The sequence below is a fragment of the Budorcas taxicolor genome, chromosome 3 (assembly GCF_023091745.1).
Source record: "Budorcas taxicolor isolate Tak-1 chromosome 3, Takin1.1, whole genome shotgun sequence".
Lineage (NCBI taxonomy): Eukaryota > Metazoa > Chordata > Mammalia > Artiodactyla > Bovidae > Budorcas > Budorcas taxicolor.
The window spans coordinates 110,542,589-110,559,712 of record NC_068912.1 but is presented as its reverse complement, the minus strand read 5'-3'; positions in this window follow the sequence as shown (position 1 = coordinate 110,559,712).

Genomic DNA, 17,124 nt, shown 5'->3' with positions numbered 1-17,124 from the left:
GGTTGTTGTCTATGGGGTCGCACAGAGGTGGACACGACTGAAGCGACTCAGCAGCAGTAGCAGCAGTAATTAGCTATGCAGAGCATCTTTTCATGTGCCTGTTGGCCATCTGTATGTCTTTAGAGAAATGTCTATTTAGGTCTTATGCCTATTTTTTGGAGTGAATTGTTTTTTTGATACTGAGTTGTATGATGTATTTGCTTATTTTGGAAATTAAGGCTTTGCCAGTCACATTGTTAGCAAATATTTTCTTCCATTCTGTAGGTAGGTTGTCTTTTTTTTTTTTTTAATGTTTTTCCTTTGCTGTGCCAAAGCTTTTAAGGTTGGTTAGGTTCCATTTATTTTTGCTTTTACTTCTTTTACCTTGAGAGACTGATGTAAGAAAATTTTATGTCTGAGAATGGTTTGCTTATGTTCTCCTCTAGGAATTTAAGGTTTCATGTCTTATCTTTAAGTTTTTAAGTCATTTTGAGTTTATTTTGATGTCTGGTGTTAGGGAGTGGTCTAACTTCAGTGATTTATATGACACTGTCCAATTTGCCCAACACCACTTACTAGAAAGACTGTCTTTTCTCCATTGTATATTCTTGCCTCCTTTGTTGAGGATTAATTGACTGTAGGAATGTGGGCATATTTCTGGCCTCTCTATTTTGTTCTGTTGATCCATACATCTGTTTTTGTGCCAATGCCTTCATGTTTTGATTACTGTAGGTTTGCAGTATTGTCTGAAGTCTGGGATGTTATTCCTCTACCTTTGTTCTTTTTCCTCTGAACTACTTTGGCAATTCTTGGTCTTTTGTGATTCTGTGTAAATTTTAGGATCATTTGTGGAAAATGTCATGGATAATATGATAGGGATTACATTAAATCAGTAGATTGTGGTGTATAGTATGACCATTTTAGCAATATTACTTCTTCAAATCTGATATCAGTATTTTATAGTTTTCAGCATATGTCTTTTACCTGCTTGGTTAGGTTTATTCCTGTTTTTTTAAAAAACAATTTTAAATGAGATTATTATTAAACTTTCTGTTTGTGACTTCATTGTTAGTGTAAAGAAATGCAACAGATTTCTATATATTGAACTGTGTCCTGTTATCTTGCTGAATTCATTTATTCTAATTGTGTGGAGTCTTTAGGGTTTTTTTATGTAGAATATTGTATCATCTGCATACAGTGACAATTTTACTTTTTCCCTTCCAATTTGGATATGTGTTCTTGTTCTTGTCTGATTGCTGTGGCTAAGATTTCCAGTACTGTGTTGAAGAGCAGTGATGAGGGTGGACATGCTTGTACTGTTCCAGAATTTAGCAGGAAGGCTTTTAGGCTTTCACTGTGGGGTGTTACACTGACTGTGGGTTTGTCAAAAATAGCTTTTATTATGTTGAAATATGTTCCCTTTGTACTTGTTTTGGTGAGTTTTTATCATGAATGGGTGTTGAATTTTATCATTTAGAGTTTCTGTTGCCTTATTGGTTTTCAGATTGGAAAATCTGTCCATTGATGTCAGTGTGGTTTTAAAATCTCCTACTGTTGTTATGTTCCCCTCAGTTTTTTTATTTCTGTTAGTACGATGTTTTATGTGTTTAGGTGCTCCTGTATTAATGATCCTTTTGTCATGAGATAGTGTCCTTCTTTGTCTGCCTTTATGACTTTTGTTTTAAAATCATTTTTTTTCCTGAATGTTGCTGTCTCTTGCTTGTCATTGCCATTTACATGAAATACGTTTTCCATTCCCTCACTTTCAATCTGTTCATCTCTGTTGCCCTAAAGTGGGTCTCTTGTAAGCAGTGTAATTGTACATTCTTGTTTTATTATCCAATCAGCCATCATGTGTCTTTTGATTGCAGCTTTTACTCCATTGACATTTATAATTGTTATTGATAAATATGTATTTATTGCCATTTTTCCTTGCCTGTCTTTATAGTTTTTAACCACATTTTCATTATTGATCAGTATATTGTTTGGTTTTTCTTATTTATGAATTTCATATTATTTTTGAATCATTCTATATGTTACCACTTTGTTTTTTCATTATACTTGGTATTTGTCTGTATTCATTGTTTAGCGCTCATTCATTCATCACTGATGTGTAATTCATTATTACCGCTCACCCTAATAATTTCTGTTTATTCATTTTTAAATGTGGTAAAAAACACACGATGCAGAATTTACCATCTTAATCATTTTTAAGTGTACAGTTTTGTAATATTAAATACATTCACATTTTTGTGCAGCAAATCTCTGGAACTATTTTGTCGTGCAAAACTGAAATTTCTATACCCATTGAACAAAAATACCCTCCCCTCTTAAGGTTTATATGTGTTGTAACATGTGTTAGGGTTTCCTTCCTTTTAAAGAATGAGTAATACTCTGTTATATGGCTAATACCACATTTTGTTTATCTGTTTACCTATTGATGGGCATTTGGGTTGCTTCTGCCTCTTGGTCTGTGTGAGTAATGCTGTAAATACCACCTTTTGATATGCTTGTTGGCCATTTGTCTTCTGGCAGAAATGTGTTTTTCAAGTCTTATGACTATTTTTGATTTTTTATTCTTACTGTTGATTTATGAGTTCTTTATGTATTCTGGGTATTATTCCTTATCAGATGTATGATTTGCAAATACTTTATTCCATTCCATGTGATGTCCTTTTACTCTGTTGATAGTTTCCTTGGATGTGCAGAAGTTTTAAAAACTGTTTGTCCCATTTGTTTATTTTTGCTTTTGTTGCCTGTGCTTTTAGTGTCATATACAAAAATTTATTGCCTAATCCAATGTAATGAAAGTTTTTCCCTGTTATTTCTTTAAGCAGTTTTATACTCTCAGGTCTTCTGTTTAAGATATATCACAATTTCAAACTCTACTTTACTGTTTATAGACTTCTTGAAATTTCTAGTTTTTCCATTGCGAATCTTTCCGCTGTGAACATCCTTGTATGTCTTTTGATTCATATAAGAAAGTATCATGTATGGAATTCATGTAAAATCTATTACAGTGAGTCTCTGTGAAAAAACAAATTTAGAATCTTTTGGTTTAGGACAGGAATTGGCTAACTGTTTCTCTAAAAGGCTAGATAGTAAATATTTTAGATATTATGCCATCTCTGTTGCAGCTTATTCAACTCTGTCTTTTCAGCATGAAAGCAACCATAGACAATACATGAAGAGGTTAGTGTTTGTTTCCAGTGAAACTTTATTGGCACTGAATTTTGAATTTAGCATTATTTTCATGTGTCTTTTTTGTTTAACTGTTTAAAAATGTGAAAATCATTCTTAGCTCGTGGGTTATATGGATAGGACGCAGGCGGCTTTTGGATTTAGCATGCGGATAGGATGTATATGCCCCTGCTCTAGAGTGCATATGGAAGGTGATTGCTCAGGCATTGGATGTGTACATTCTCAACTTACTAGAACTGCAAAATTTACTGTTTTCATTTGTTTATATTTCTACCATTGTTTAGAGTTTTGGTCACTATGCATCTGGACAACACTTATTACTACACTTAAATATTTTGTAATTATAGTAGGTATAACATGGAATTTATTTTTAAAATATTTATATTTAACTGCTTAATAATTTAGTTGAATATTTTTTCATGTTTTTGGCTCTTTCTGGTTCCTCTCCTGCAAAATCTGTTGCCCACTTGCTGTTGCATTGCTGACCTTTTCTTAACTGCACTGTAGGAGTTCTCTAAGTACCCTAAAGAAGAAACTTATCAGTTATAAATATTAAAAATAAACTTTCCCTCATGGCTTGACCTAATAAGTCTTTGCATAAGCTGACATTAATTTTAATATATTTGAATGATAATAAATAGAGTCTTTTATGACTTGATCTTAAAAAAATTTTTATTTAGGTAAACCTTTTCTAGGCTAACATCAGAAAGATATTTCTTGTTTTTTCCTAAAATGTTCATTGGTTTTACCTTTAACACATAGCTCTTTGAATTCTCATAGAGTTAACTCTTTTATGGTTTCGGTTAGGGAACTAATTTATTTCTTGCCATAATACTAACAAATTATCTCATTACCAACCATCAAATACTGTTTTCTTCACACAGTTACTTGAAAAGCTATTCTGTAGTGTATACCTATGGGCTTTCCCCCACACTGTCCAATGGAATTTTTGTTTATTTCTGTGCTGTGTTCTTTTAATTAATTTAGCTTTGCAATAAGTCTTGTTTGATAACCTGATAGTTCACATATCCTTGAAAATTTTTCTTCAGGAATGTCTCAGCTATTATTGTTACTGTTCATTTTAGAAATACTTTACCAAGTAGCTAATTGTAAGAGCAGAATTTTGATGGACTGTTTCTTGAGTCTGTCGATCAACAGATAATTGGCATGTTTATGATATTGACTGACTGTGAACTTTGTGTGTCTTTTTATTTATTTAATTCTTTATTGCCTTTCAATAAAATTTTATAATCTATAAAGATTATCTTGTAAGCTTTTTATTTTATATTTTAGCATTTAAGTCTTATTTAATTTGATATTTATTTTTGTATGCAGGATAAGATTGGGGTACAGTTTTTTCAGATGAGTAACTAATTGTGGTAACATATGTTAAATAACTTACCTTTTCATCTAAATAGTTGATACTCATCAGTGAACTCATTTGGCACTACTGAGATGTATTTAAGTCATATATATGTGGGAATCTTTTTCACATTCTGTTAACATTTACATAGTAATATTTATCGCTACATTATCTTCACTGATTTTATTAATAGTACATATTATTATAAGAAATATGTTAATACTGTGTATTTTTTGGATTTGAGGTATTGGTGTTTCTTTGCTCTGTCATGCCAGTGTCTTAGTTTTAATATCTGTTACTTTAAAGCTTTTCTTTTGGCTCTTCATCTACTAAATTTTAATATGATTTATTGAATATCCAAAAATAGTCTTTTGGAATTCTGATTGAAAATGTATATATTTATATGTTATTTTTTGGGAGAATCAGTATTTTACTATATTTTTCCGTTCAGAAACAAACTAGATTTTAATACAGATTTTGATTTATGCCGTTTACTTAATTTTTAGAGTTGCTTTCAAGTAATTGTATTGTGTTTTTCTTCTATCACTTATTTTTAAATATCTTAATTTTTGTTAAGTATAATGGTTCTCATATTTTGTCATTTAGGGATAATTATTGTTGGTTTCGGTCACATTTGCTAAGGCTTTATTACATTAAAAACTTCCATTTTACAAGGAATGGCCGAAGAATATTTATATATTAGTGGACTCAATTTGCTAATATTTCATTAAGAATTTTTTCTGACAGACTTTGTCTACAGCTGGAGTTATATCTTCATTAAATGTTTTATAGAATTCACAGGAAAACCACCTTGGCTTAGAAATTTCTTGGTGTGAGGTTTTTTTTTTTTAAGGCATACGTTTCCCATTTATTTTAAAATTTTGAGCATAATTGTTTTCCAAAATATTTTTGATGTCAGTTGTCGAACTTCTCGCCACAAAACCTCAGTTCCTGACCCTGAAATGCTACTCTTTTCTGTGAGAATGAATGTGCCTCCAAGGGACCTGGCACATCATGCACTTTTTACAGGAGTATGCACGTGCTAATAAATGAGTCCTTGTGAGATGGAATATGCATTTAGTATGCACTTTAATTTTCCTAGGTATATAGAATACTCTTTCAACTTTGTCTTTTAATACTAAAGGAAAGGAGAAATCCTATACATGAGTACTAAAAAATCTGATCTCCAGAAATCCAAACAGTATCAAACAACAGTTGTCCTTCAGAACCAAATATGTGACTGTTAGCTAGTGATTTTTTTTTCTTTCTCATTCTTTCTTTTGAAAGTGAAAGTTGCTCAGTTGTGTCTGACCTTTGTGACCTCATGGACCGTAGCCCGCCAGGCTCCCCTGTCTGTGGAATTTTCCAGGCAAGAATACTGGAGTGGGTTGCCATTTCCTACTCTGTGGTGTGAGGTTTTAAGTTATGAATTCAAAATTTTCAATAAATACAGGATTATTTATATATTTACTCTTGTGTCAGGTTTGTTATGGTTTCAAGTAGTTTGTTCAGTTCACTTAACTGGTCTTTTCCTTTTAGGTTATAATTATTTTAAAAGTGGGAAGGAGGGACTTCCTGGCAGTACAGTGATTAAAACTCTGCCTTTCATGCAGGCGGTGCAGGTTCAGCCACTGCTCAGGGTGCGAGGATGCTACATGCCTAGGGGCCCAAAAACCAAAGCATAAAACAGAAGCAATATTGTATGACAAATTCAAAAAGACATGAAAAAGTGGGTTCCCATCAATAAAATCTTCCTAAAAAATAAGTGAAAGGATGGATACTTTGCTGACAAAGGTCTGTCTAGTCAAAGCTATGGTTTTTCCAGTAGTCGTGTATGGATGGGAGAGTTGGACCATAAGGAAAGCTGAGTGCTGAAGAATTGACGCTTTTGAACTGTGGTGTTGGAAGAGACTGTTGAGAGTCCGTTGGACTGCAAGGAAATCAAATCCGTCAATCCTAAAAGAAATCTGTCATGAATATTCATTGGAAGGACTGATGCAGAAGTTGAAGCTCCACCACTTTGGTCACCTGATGTGGAAGAACTGACTGATTGGAAAAGACCCTGATGCTGGGAAAGATTGAAGGCAGGAGGAGAAGGGGACAACAGAGGATGAGATGGTTGGATGGCATCCCCAACTCAAGTTTGAGCAGGCTCCTGCAGTTGGTGATGGACAGGGAAGCCTGGCATGGTGAAGTCATGGGGTCGCAAAGAGTTGAACACAATTGGATGACTGAACTGAAGGATGGATAGTGGCAACTGTTTATGGTTTTAATTTACATTTCCCTGCTGACTAATGATTTCAGACATTTTTTCAGTGTGTGTATTAGCCTTTCTTAAAATGTTTCATTTGTAAAGTGTCCCAAGTCTTTGCCCATTTTTTGAATTGTTGGTTTGTCTTTTCTATTATATTGTTATTAGGGTTTTTTACATATTCTGGATACGAATCTTTTGTTTTATAGATGATTAGATAGAAATAGTTTCATTGAGTTAGACAAAACTGTGGTCCATGTGATTAGATTGACTAGTTTTCTGTGATAATGGTTTCAGTGTATCTGCCCTCTGATGCCCTCTTGCAACACCTACCGTCTTACTTGGGTTTCTCTTACCTTGGACTTGGGGTATCTCTTCAAGGCTGCTGCTGCTCCAGCAAAGCGCAGCCGCTGCTCCTTACCTTGGATTAGGGGTGTCTCCTCACCACTGCCCCTCCTGACCTTGAAAGTGGGGTAGCTCCTCTAGGCCTTCCTGTGCCCGCACAGCCACCGCTCCTTGGACATGCCCTGCCCTAACTAAGCCATGCCGTGTGGGTCCACCCAAGATGGGCAGGTCATGGTGGAGAGGTCTGACAGAATGTGGTCCACTGGAGAAGGGAATGGCAAAACACTTCAGTGTTCTTGCCTTGAGAACCCCATGAACAGTATGAAAAGGCAAAATGATAGGATACTGAAAGAGGAACTCCCCAGGTCATTAGGTGCCCAATATGCTACTGGAGATCAGTAGAGAAATAACTCCAGAAAGAATGAATGGATGGAGCCAAAGCAAAAACAATACCCAGTTGTGGATGTGACGGGTGATAGAAGCAAGGTCCGATGCTCTAAAGAGCAATATTGCATAGGAACCTGGAATGTCAGGTCCATGAATCAAGGCAAATTGGAAGTGGTCAAACAGGAGATGGTAAGAGTAAACATCGATATTCTAGGAATCAGTGAACTAAAATGGACTGGAATGGATAAGTTTAACTCAGATGACCATTATATCTACTACTGTGGGCAGGAATCCTTTAGAAGAAATGGAGTAGCCATCATGGTCAAAAAAAGATTCCAAAACCCAGTACTTGGATGCAGTCAAAAAATGACAGAATGATCTCTTTTTTTTTTTTTCAAGGCAAACCATTCAATATCACGGTAATCCAAGTCTATGCCCCAACCAGTAATGCTGAAGAAGCTGAAGTTGAATGGTTCTATGAAGACCTACAAGACCTTTTAGAACTAACACCCCCCAAAAATATCCTTTTCATTATAGGGGACTGGAATGCAAAAGTAGGCAGTCAAGAAACACCTGGAGTAACAGGCAAATTTGGCCTTGGAATATGGAATGAAGCAGGGCAAAGGCTAACAGATTTTGCCAAGAGAATGCACTGGTCATAGCAAACACCCTCTTCCAACAACACAAGAGAAGACTCTACACATGGACATCACCAGATGGTCAACACCGAAATCAGATTGATTATATTCTTTGCAGCCAAAGATGGAGAAGCTCTGTACAGTCAGCAAAAACAAGACTGGGAGCTGACTGTGGCTCAGATTATGAGCTCCTTATTGCCAAATTCAGACTTAAATTGAAGAAAATAGGGAAAACCACTAGACCATTCAGGTATGATCTAAATCAAATCCCTTATATGATTATACAGTGGAAGTGAGAAATAGATTAAAGGGACTAGATCTGATAGATAGACCAGATGACCATTATATCTACTACTGATGAACTATGGACTGAGGTTTGTGACATTGTACAGGAGACAGGGATCAAGACCATCCCTATGGAAAAGAAATGCAAAAAAGCAAAATGGCTGTCTGGGGATGCCTTACAAATAGCTGTGAAAAGAAGAGAAGTGAAAAGCAAAGGAGAAAAGAAAAGATATAAGCATCTGAATGTAGAATTCCAAAGAATAGCAAGAAGAGATAAGAAAGCCTTCCTCAGCAATCAGTACAAAGAAATAGAGGAAAACAACAGAATGGGAAAGACTAGAGAGCTCTTCAAGATAATTAGAGATACCAAGGGAACATTTCATTCAAAGATGGACTCGGTAAAGGACAGAAATGGTATGGACCTAACAGAAGCAGAAGGTATTAAGAAGAGGTGGCAAGAATACACAGAAGAACTGTACAAAGAAGATCTTCATGACCCAGATAATCACGATGATGTGATCACTCACCTAGAGCCAGACATCCTGGAATGTGAAGTCAAGTGGGCCTTAGAAAGCATCACTACAAACAAAGCTAGTGGAGGTGATGGAATTCCAGTTGAGCTATTTCAAATCCTAGGGATGATGCTGTGAAAGTGCTGCACTCAATATGCCAGCAAATTTGGAAAACTCAGCAGTGGCCACAGGACTGGAAAAGGTCAGTTTTCATTCAATCCCAAAGAAAGGCAGTGCCAAAGAAGGCTCAGACTACTGCACAGTTGCACTCATCTCACAGGCTAGTAAAGTAATGCTCAAAATTCTCCAAGCCAGGCTTCAGCAGTACGTGAACCATGAACTTCCAGATGTTCAAGCTGGTTTTAGAAAAGCCAGAGGAACCAGAGATCAAATTGCCAACATCCGCTGGATCATGGAAAAAGCAAGAGTTCCAGAAAAACATCTATTTCTGCTTTATTGACTATGCCAAAGCCTTTGACTGTGTGGATCACAAGAAACTGTGGAAAATTCTGAAAGAGATGGGAATACCAGACCACCTGACCTGCCTCTTGAAAAATCTATATTCAGGTCAGGAAGCAACAGTTCGAACTGGCTATGGAACAATAGACTGGTTCCAAATAGGAAAAGGAGTATGTCAAGGCTGTATATTGTCACCCTGCTTATTTAACTTCTATGCAGAGTACATCATGAGAAACGCTGGGCTGGAGGAAGCACAAGCTGGAATCAAGATTGCCGGAAGAAATATCAGTAACCTCAGATATGCAGATGACACCACCCTTATGGCAGAAAGTGAAGAGGAACTAAAAAGCCTCTTGATGAAAGTGAAAGAGGAGAGTGAAAAAGTTGGCTTAAAGCTCAGCATTCAGAAAACGAAGATCATGGCATCTGGTCCCATCACTTCATCGGAAGTAGATGGGGAAACAGTGGAAACAGTGTCAGACTATTTTTTTGGGCTCCAGAGTCACTGCAGATGGTGACTGCAGCCATGAAATTTAAAGACGCCTACTCCTTGGAAGGAAAGCTATGATCAACCTAGATAGCATATCCAAAAGCAGAGACGTTACTTTGCCGACTAAGGTCTATCTAGTCAAGATTATGGTTTTTCCTGTAGTCATGTATAGATGTGAGAGTTGGACTGTGAAGAAGGCTGAGCACCGAAGAATTGATGCTTTTGAACTGTGGTGTTGGAGAAGACTCTTGAGAGTCCCTTGGACTGCAAGGATATCCAACCAGCCCATTCTGTAGGAGATCAGCCCTGGGATTTCTTTGGAAGGAATGATGCTAAAGCTGAAACTTCAGTACTTTGGCCACCTCATGCGAAGAGTTGACTCATTGGAAAAGACTTTGATGCTGGGAGGGATTGGGGGCAGGAGGAGAAGGGGACGACAGAGGATGAGATGGCTGGATGGCATCACTGACTCGATGGACGTGAGTCTGAGTGAACTCCGGGAGTTGGTGATGGACAGGGAGGCCTGGTGTGCTGCGATTCATGGGGTCTCAAAGAGTCGGACATGACTGAGCGGCTGAACTGAACTGAACTGAAAAATCACTGCAGATGGTGATTGCAGCCATGAAACTAAATGACGTTTACTCCTTTGAAGGAAAGTTATGACCAACCTAGATAGCATATTCAAAAGCATAGATATTACTTTGCTAACAAAGGTCTGTCTAGTCAAGGCTATGGTGTTTCCAGTGGTCATGAATGGATGCAAGAGTTGGAATGTGAAGAAAGCTGAGCGCTGAAGAATTGATGCTTTTGAACTGTGATATTGGAGAAGACTCTTGAGAGTCCTTTGGACTGCAAGGAGATCCATCCAGTCCATTCTGGGTATCAGCCCTGGGTGTTCTTTGGAAGGAATGATGCTGAAGCTGAAACTCCAGCACTTTGGCCACCTCATGTGAAGAGTTGACTCTTTGGAAAAGACTCTGATGCTGGGAGGGATTGGGGACAGGTGGAGAAGGGGACGACAGAGGATGAGATGGCTGGATGGCATCACTGACTTGATGGATGTGAGTTTGAGTGAACTGTTGGAGTTGGTGATGGACAGGGAGGCCTGGCGTGCTGTGATTCAAGGGGTCGCAAAGCGTCGGACTCGACTGAGCAACTGAACTGAGATGGAAATAGATGTAGATATATCTGTCTCTATATGTTCAGGTATTCTGTGGCTGATGTTTTCATTATTTTTGGTGTCTTTTGAAAAGCACAAGTTTTAATTTTGAAGAAATTCCATGGAGTTCCATTTTTTGTTGTTCAGTCATTCAGTCGTGTTCGACTTTCTGGCCCCATGGACTGCAGCTCGCCAGGCTTCTCTGTCCTTCACCATCTCCCGGAGCTTGCTCAAACTGATGTCCATTGAGTTGGTGATACCATGCAGCCATCTTGCCGTCTGTAAGACCCTTCTCCTCCTGCCTTCAGTGTTTCCCAGCATCAGGGTCTTTTCCAATGAGTCTGCTCATTGCATAAGGTGGCTAAAGTATTGGAGCTTTAGCATCAGTCCTTCCAGTGAATATTCGGGGTTGATTTCCTTTAGGATTGACTGGTTTGATCTCCTTGCTGTCTAAGGGACTCTTCTCCAACACCACAGTTTGGAAAGCATCAATTGTTCAGCGCTCAGCTTTCTTTATGTTCCAACTCATACATCCATACATGACTACTGGAAAAATTATAGCTTTGACTATATGGACCTTTGTTGGCAAAGTAATGTCTCTGCTTTTTAATATGCTGTCTAGGTTGGTGATAGCTTTTCCTCCAAGGAGCAAGTGTCTTTTAATTTCATGGCTGCAGTTACCATCTGCAGTGATTTTGGAGACCAAGAAGATAATCTTTTTTCTGATTGATTTATTTTGATACATTTTTGAAGATTAAATGTTTTGTATGTTTGGTTTTATTTTGGACTCATACTGTTCCGAGGATCTATATGTCATTTCTTATGTCAGTACCACATTGTATTAATTACTTTAGTTTTATATTAGATCACATAATCTAAGCCATTTTTTTCAAAAGTTGTTTTTCCTATTCCAGATCTTTTGCATTTTCATGCAGTTTCATAGAAACACCTTGTTATTTTTCTATAAAAAAGCTTCCTGGGATTTTTATTGGGATTCTCATCTGTAGATGAGTTTGGGGAGAATTATCATCTAAAAGGATTTTCCCGTTGATGAATGTTTTGTATCTTTTAAAAAATTTATTTAGATCATCTTTCCTTTTAGCAGGATTTGGTAATTTTTAAGTATCAGTCTCATGCATATTTTGTTATCTCTATACATTTAAAATTTCTTGTGCTATTGTAAATGAAATTTTAAAAATTATATTTGCTGATGTACAATTTACATATAAGATGTACTCTATCATGAAATAATTTTTAACTTTTTACTTCAAAATAATTATGGGCTTATAAAACAAGTTAGTATAAGCCATCCATCTCTTCTTAAAATTTACTTTGTTTAACTCCTGTGTATTTACACAGACATTTTAGAATCAACATGTAAAGGTATATAGATAAACCATTGGCTATTTGATTAGAATTGTGTTAAATTTGTGGATTAATTTGGAGGAGAATTGACATGTTAAATATATCCATGAGCATGGCATATTTCTGAGTTTATTTAGTTCTCCTTTAAGTCTGTAAATAGTAAATTATTAAATTACTAAATAACCTTTTATAGTTTTAGTCTATAGATTTTACATGTATTTAATAAATTAGCATTCCTGTTTTTCTTTTGGTCTTAAATATTTTGCCTCAATTTTGTGTGTATGTGGATAAATTAAGGGACAGGTTTCCCCCATACTAGCCAGTTTTTCTCTTCCAAGTCCGTTAATAACAATCCATCCTTTCCTTACTAATTTGAAATTTAACATTCCTATTTTTTATTCTATTATAATGATTAAAAAAATTTTTTTTAATTTTCCAGTTGATCTTTATTATCTCTGTAGATGCCTTTTCTCGGGTTGAGGACCTTCTCTTCTCTGTATTTGCGAGATTTTTTTCATGAATGACTATTTTGTCAAATGGTTTCTTTTCATATGCTGAAATGATCATGTTTTTTTCTTTATTGTGTTAATGTGGTGAATTGATTTTTTAATCTTAAACCCACCTTGCATTCATATATAAATCATACTTTGTCATGATATATTCTTTGTTTTATATCTTTTAAAAACCAATTTGCTGATATTTTAAGTATTCTGATTTTTTAGCACCTATATTTATGAAGGATATTTGTACGTAGTTTTTTTTTTTTTTTTGGTCGCATCTTTCTCTGGCTTTGTTTCCAGGGTGATAATGGCCTCATAATATTAGTTAGAAAGTGTTCTTTTCTCTTACATTTGCTGAAAGAGTTCATGTAAGGTGGGTATTAACTTCTTCCTTAAGTATTTAATTTATCAGTGATGTCATCTAATCTTGATATTGTTCATATTTTCTGATTCTTCTGTGTAATTTACACCTTTCAGGGCATTTTCTCATAAGTCAGCAGTCTGGTAGAACTTTCTCTGAGTATTGAAATATCTATGTTGTACTACACCATTAAAATATAGTAGCCACTATCTGTGGCAGTAGAGTACTTGAAATGTGATTAAGTGCAGAACTGAAGTTCTAATTTTATTTAAGCATGTAGCTGGTGAGTTACTGTACTGAATATTATAGATCTAAGTTGTTAACTCATTTCCATAGAATTATTAATAATTTTCAAATGTATTGTCATATACTATGAATAATAGTTTCAGTTTATGTTCATTGTTTTAAAATTTTTTTCTACATAGTTGTTTGTAGGGAATTCCCTGGTGGTCCAATGGTTATTAGGACTCTGAGCTTCCACTACAGGGAACCTGGATTTGATCCCTGCTCGGGAATCTAATGTCCTGCAAGCTTTGTACTATGGTAAAAAACACAGACACAATTGGGAGATATAAGGTTGTTTATAATATTAGCTGATTTTTACTCTAATGAAACGTTTAGTGCTGTCTCTTTTACCCCTGAGGATTGGTAATTTGTGTCTTCTCTATCCTTTCCTCCTCTTTGTATTTTTTATTAAAATATTTTAAGTGTAAAAATACACAAATTAAAATTTACCATTTTTATAATTTTTAAATGTTCAGTTCAGTGTTATTCATTACATTTAGATTGCTGTCCAGCCAATGTATTAACTTTTCATCTTGCAAAACTGAAAGTCTGTACCTATTACACTCCCTATTTATCCTTTCAGCTGTGTCATCTACCTCTTTACTGTCTTGTCTCTATGAATTTTACTCTTCTGGGTACCTCATATAAGTGGAATTATACAGTATTTGTCTTTATGGGACTGGTTTATTTCATTTAAAATGATATCCTCAAGGTTCATCTGTGTTGAAGCAGATGTCAGAATTTCCTTCCTTTTTAAGACTGAGTAATATTCCACCATGGGCTTCCCTGGTGGCTCAGCGGTAAAGAATCTCCTGCCAATGCAAGAGACATGGTTTTGATCCTTGGGCTCCAAAGATCCCCTGGAGAAGGAAGTGGCAACCCACTCCGGTATTCTTGACTGGGAAATCCCATGAAGAGAGGATCCTGGCGGGCTACAGTACATGGGGTTGCAGAAGAGTCAGACAGAACTTAGAGACTGAAAGCAACAACAGCGACAATATTTCATCATATGGATATACCACATTTTATCAGTTCAGTCAGCAGTGGACACATACTTGAATTGCTTCCATCTTTAAGCCATTGCAAATAATGCTGACTTCCCTGGTGGCTCAGACAGTAAAGCGTCTGTCTGCAATGTGGGAGACCTGGGTTCCATCCCTGGGTCAGGAAGTTCCCTGGAGAAGGAAATGGCAACCCACTCCAGTACTCTTGCCTAGAAAACCCCGTGGACGGAGGAGCCTGGTGTTCATGGGGTCACAAAGAGTCGGACACGACTGAGCGACTTCACTTTCACTTTCTTTCTTAAGCCATTGTAAACAATGCTGCATGGTGTACAGGTATAAATATCTCTTACAGACCATGCTTTTTATTCATTTGATATCATGTGGTAATTTCATTTCCAACTCTTGAGAAACTGCCGTACTGTTTTATATAGCAGCTGTACCACTTTGCATTCACACCAACAGTGTGCAAGGGTTCCAGTTTCTTCACATCTTCACCTATGTGGTTATTTTTGCTTTTTGATAGTAGTTAGCCTACTGAATGTGAGTTGATATCTGATTTCAGTTTTGATATACATTTCCCAAATACTTAGTGATGTTGAAGATCTTTTTCATGTATTTGTTTGCCTTTTTAATTTCTCTCTGTTTATGGTTAGTTTGTCTAGAAGCTTATCATTTTTGTTCTTTTTGAAGATCTTGCTTTTGGTTTTTCTTCACTATTTATTGTCTGTTATATAGATTTTTCTTTTTATCTTCATTGCTCCTTCTGTTTAGTTGGCCAAATGTTCATTTGCTTTTAAGTAAAATTAAAAGACATTAATATTTTCACTTTTACCAAGAACTTTATTGAACAGTGTATTCACTAACCAAATAAAACTTTTTGGCCAACCAAATGAACTTTTTGGCAAGCCTAATCAATACTTGTGCTTAATTTGTTTTTTTTTCTTGCTTCTAAAGGTGGAAGTTTAAGTCATAGGTTTTAGATGCATAAGTCTGTAAGTTCCCCCTCTAAGGACTTCTTTAATTGCCCTTTTCAAGTTTTCTTGTGTGTTCATGAACTTTATTAAGTTCATGTGCATGCATGCATGCATGTTAAGTCAGTTCAGTCGTTTCTGACTCTTTGCGACCCTATGGACTGTACCCACCCTGGCTCTTCTGTCCATTGGCATTCTCCAGGCAAGAATACTGGCATGGGTTGCCATGCCCTTCTCCAGGAGCTCTTCCATACCCAGGGATCAAACCCGTGTCGCTTACATCTCCTGCATTGGCAGGTGGGTTCTTTACCACTAGCACCACCTGGGTAGCCCCTATTCAGTTTATAATATTTTCTAATTTTCCTTGTGATTTCTTTTTTGACCAGTCACTTTTTTTAAAAGAAGTTTTTTATTTCTAAATATTTGGGGTTTTTCCACATGTGCTTTTGTTACTGAGTGCATTTTAGTCAAAGTAAATATTCTGTATGAGTTCCATTCTTTGATAATTCTTCCGTACAATGTTTCCATCACTTATCATGTGATCTGTATTGGTGATTATCCCATGATTATTGGAAAAGAGTATGTGTTTGCCATTTATGGGTTAACATTTTATAAATGTCAGTTAGGTTCAGTTGGTTGACAGTGTCTTTTTGGGTCTTTTATATTTTTATTGATTTCCTGCTATTCAATTAATGGCAGAGAAGTGTTAAAACTATCCAGATATTACAATAAAGTTATCTATTTTTGCCCTTAAATTTTATTCATTTATTTGTTTTATTTGGATACATGGGATCTTCTTTGTTGCACTATGGCATGGGGGATCCTTAGTTGCTTCATGCAGAATATAGTTCTCAGACCAGAGATCCAACCTGGGCTCCCTGCATTTGAGAGCAGGGAGTCTTAACTACTAGATCACCAGTGAAGTCCCTATTTTTGGTTTTAATTCTGTTTGTTTCCAGTATTCCTTGTCTAGGTCTAGGTTTCCATCCGGTGTCTTTCTTTAGGAAGAACTTTCTTTAGCATTTCTTGTCATATAAGTCTGCTGATAATACATTCTTTCATATATAAAATAATAATAGTTTTTTTTATTTCCATCTCCTCCCGTTTACTATTTTCATCTGTATAGTCTAATGTGCAGTTAACTCATTCAGTTAAATTTTCATTTCAGATATATTTTTCAGTTTTAGAAGTTTGCTTTTTAAAAATATAGTTTCTACTTTTATTCTCATTAAGTTCATGCTTTGCATTGAATCTTTCTACTTTTTTTACAATAACTTTTTAAGTATTTTCTGCTAATCTAATCCCATCATTTATATTCTTTCTGGCCCCATTTCTGTTGGCTGAATTTTCTTCTGGTTATGATTCTCATGTCTTTTTCAAATGTGTTACAGTTTTTGATTGGATGCGGTATATTGTTAATGTTACATTAAGTGTTAGATTATATTTTATATTTCATATTATATTTCCTTTAAGGAGCATTGAGTTTTATTCTGACATGCAGTTTGCTTTGATTCAGCTTGATTTTTTTTGTTGTTGTTTTTTTTTGAGATTTGCTTTTAAAGCTTGTTA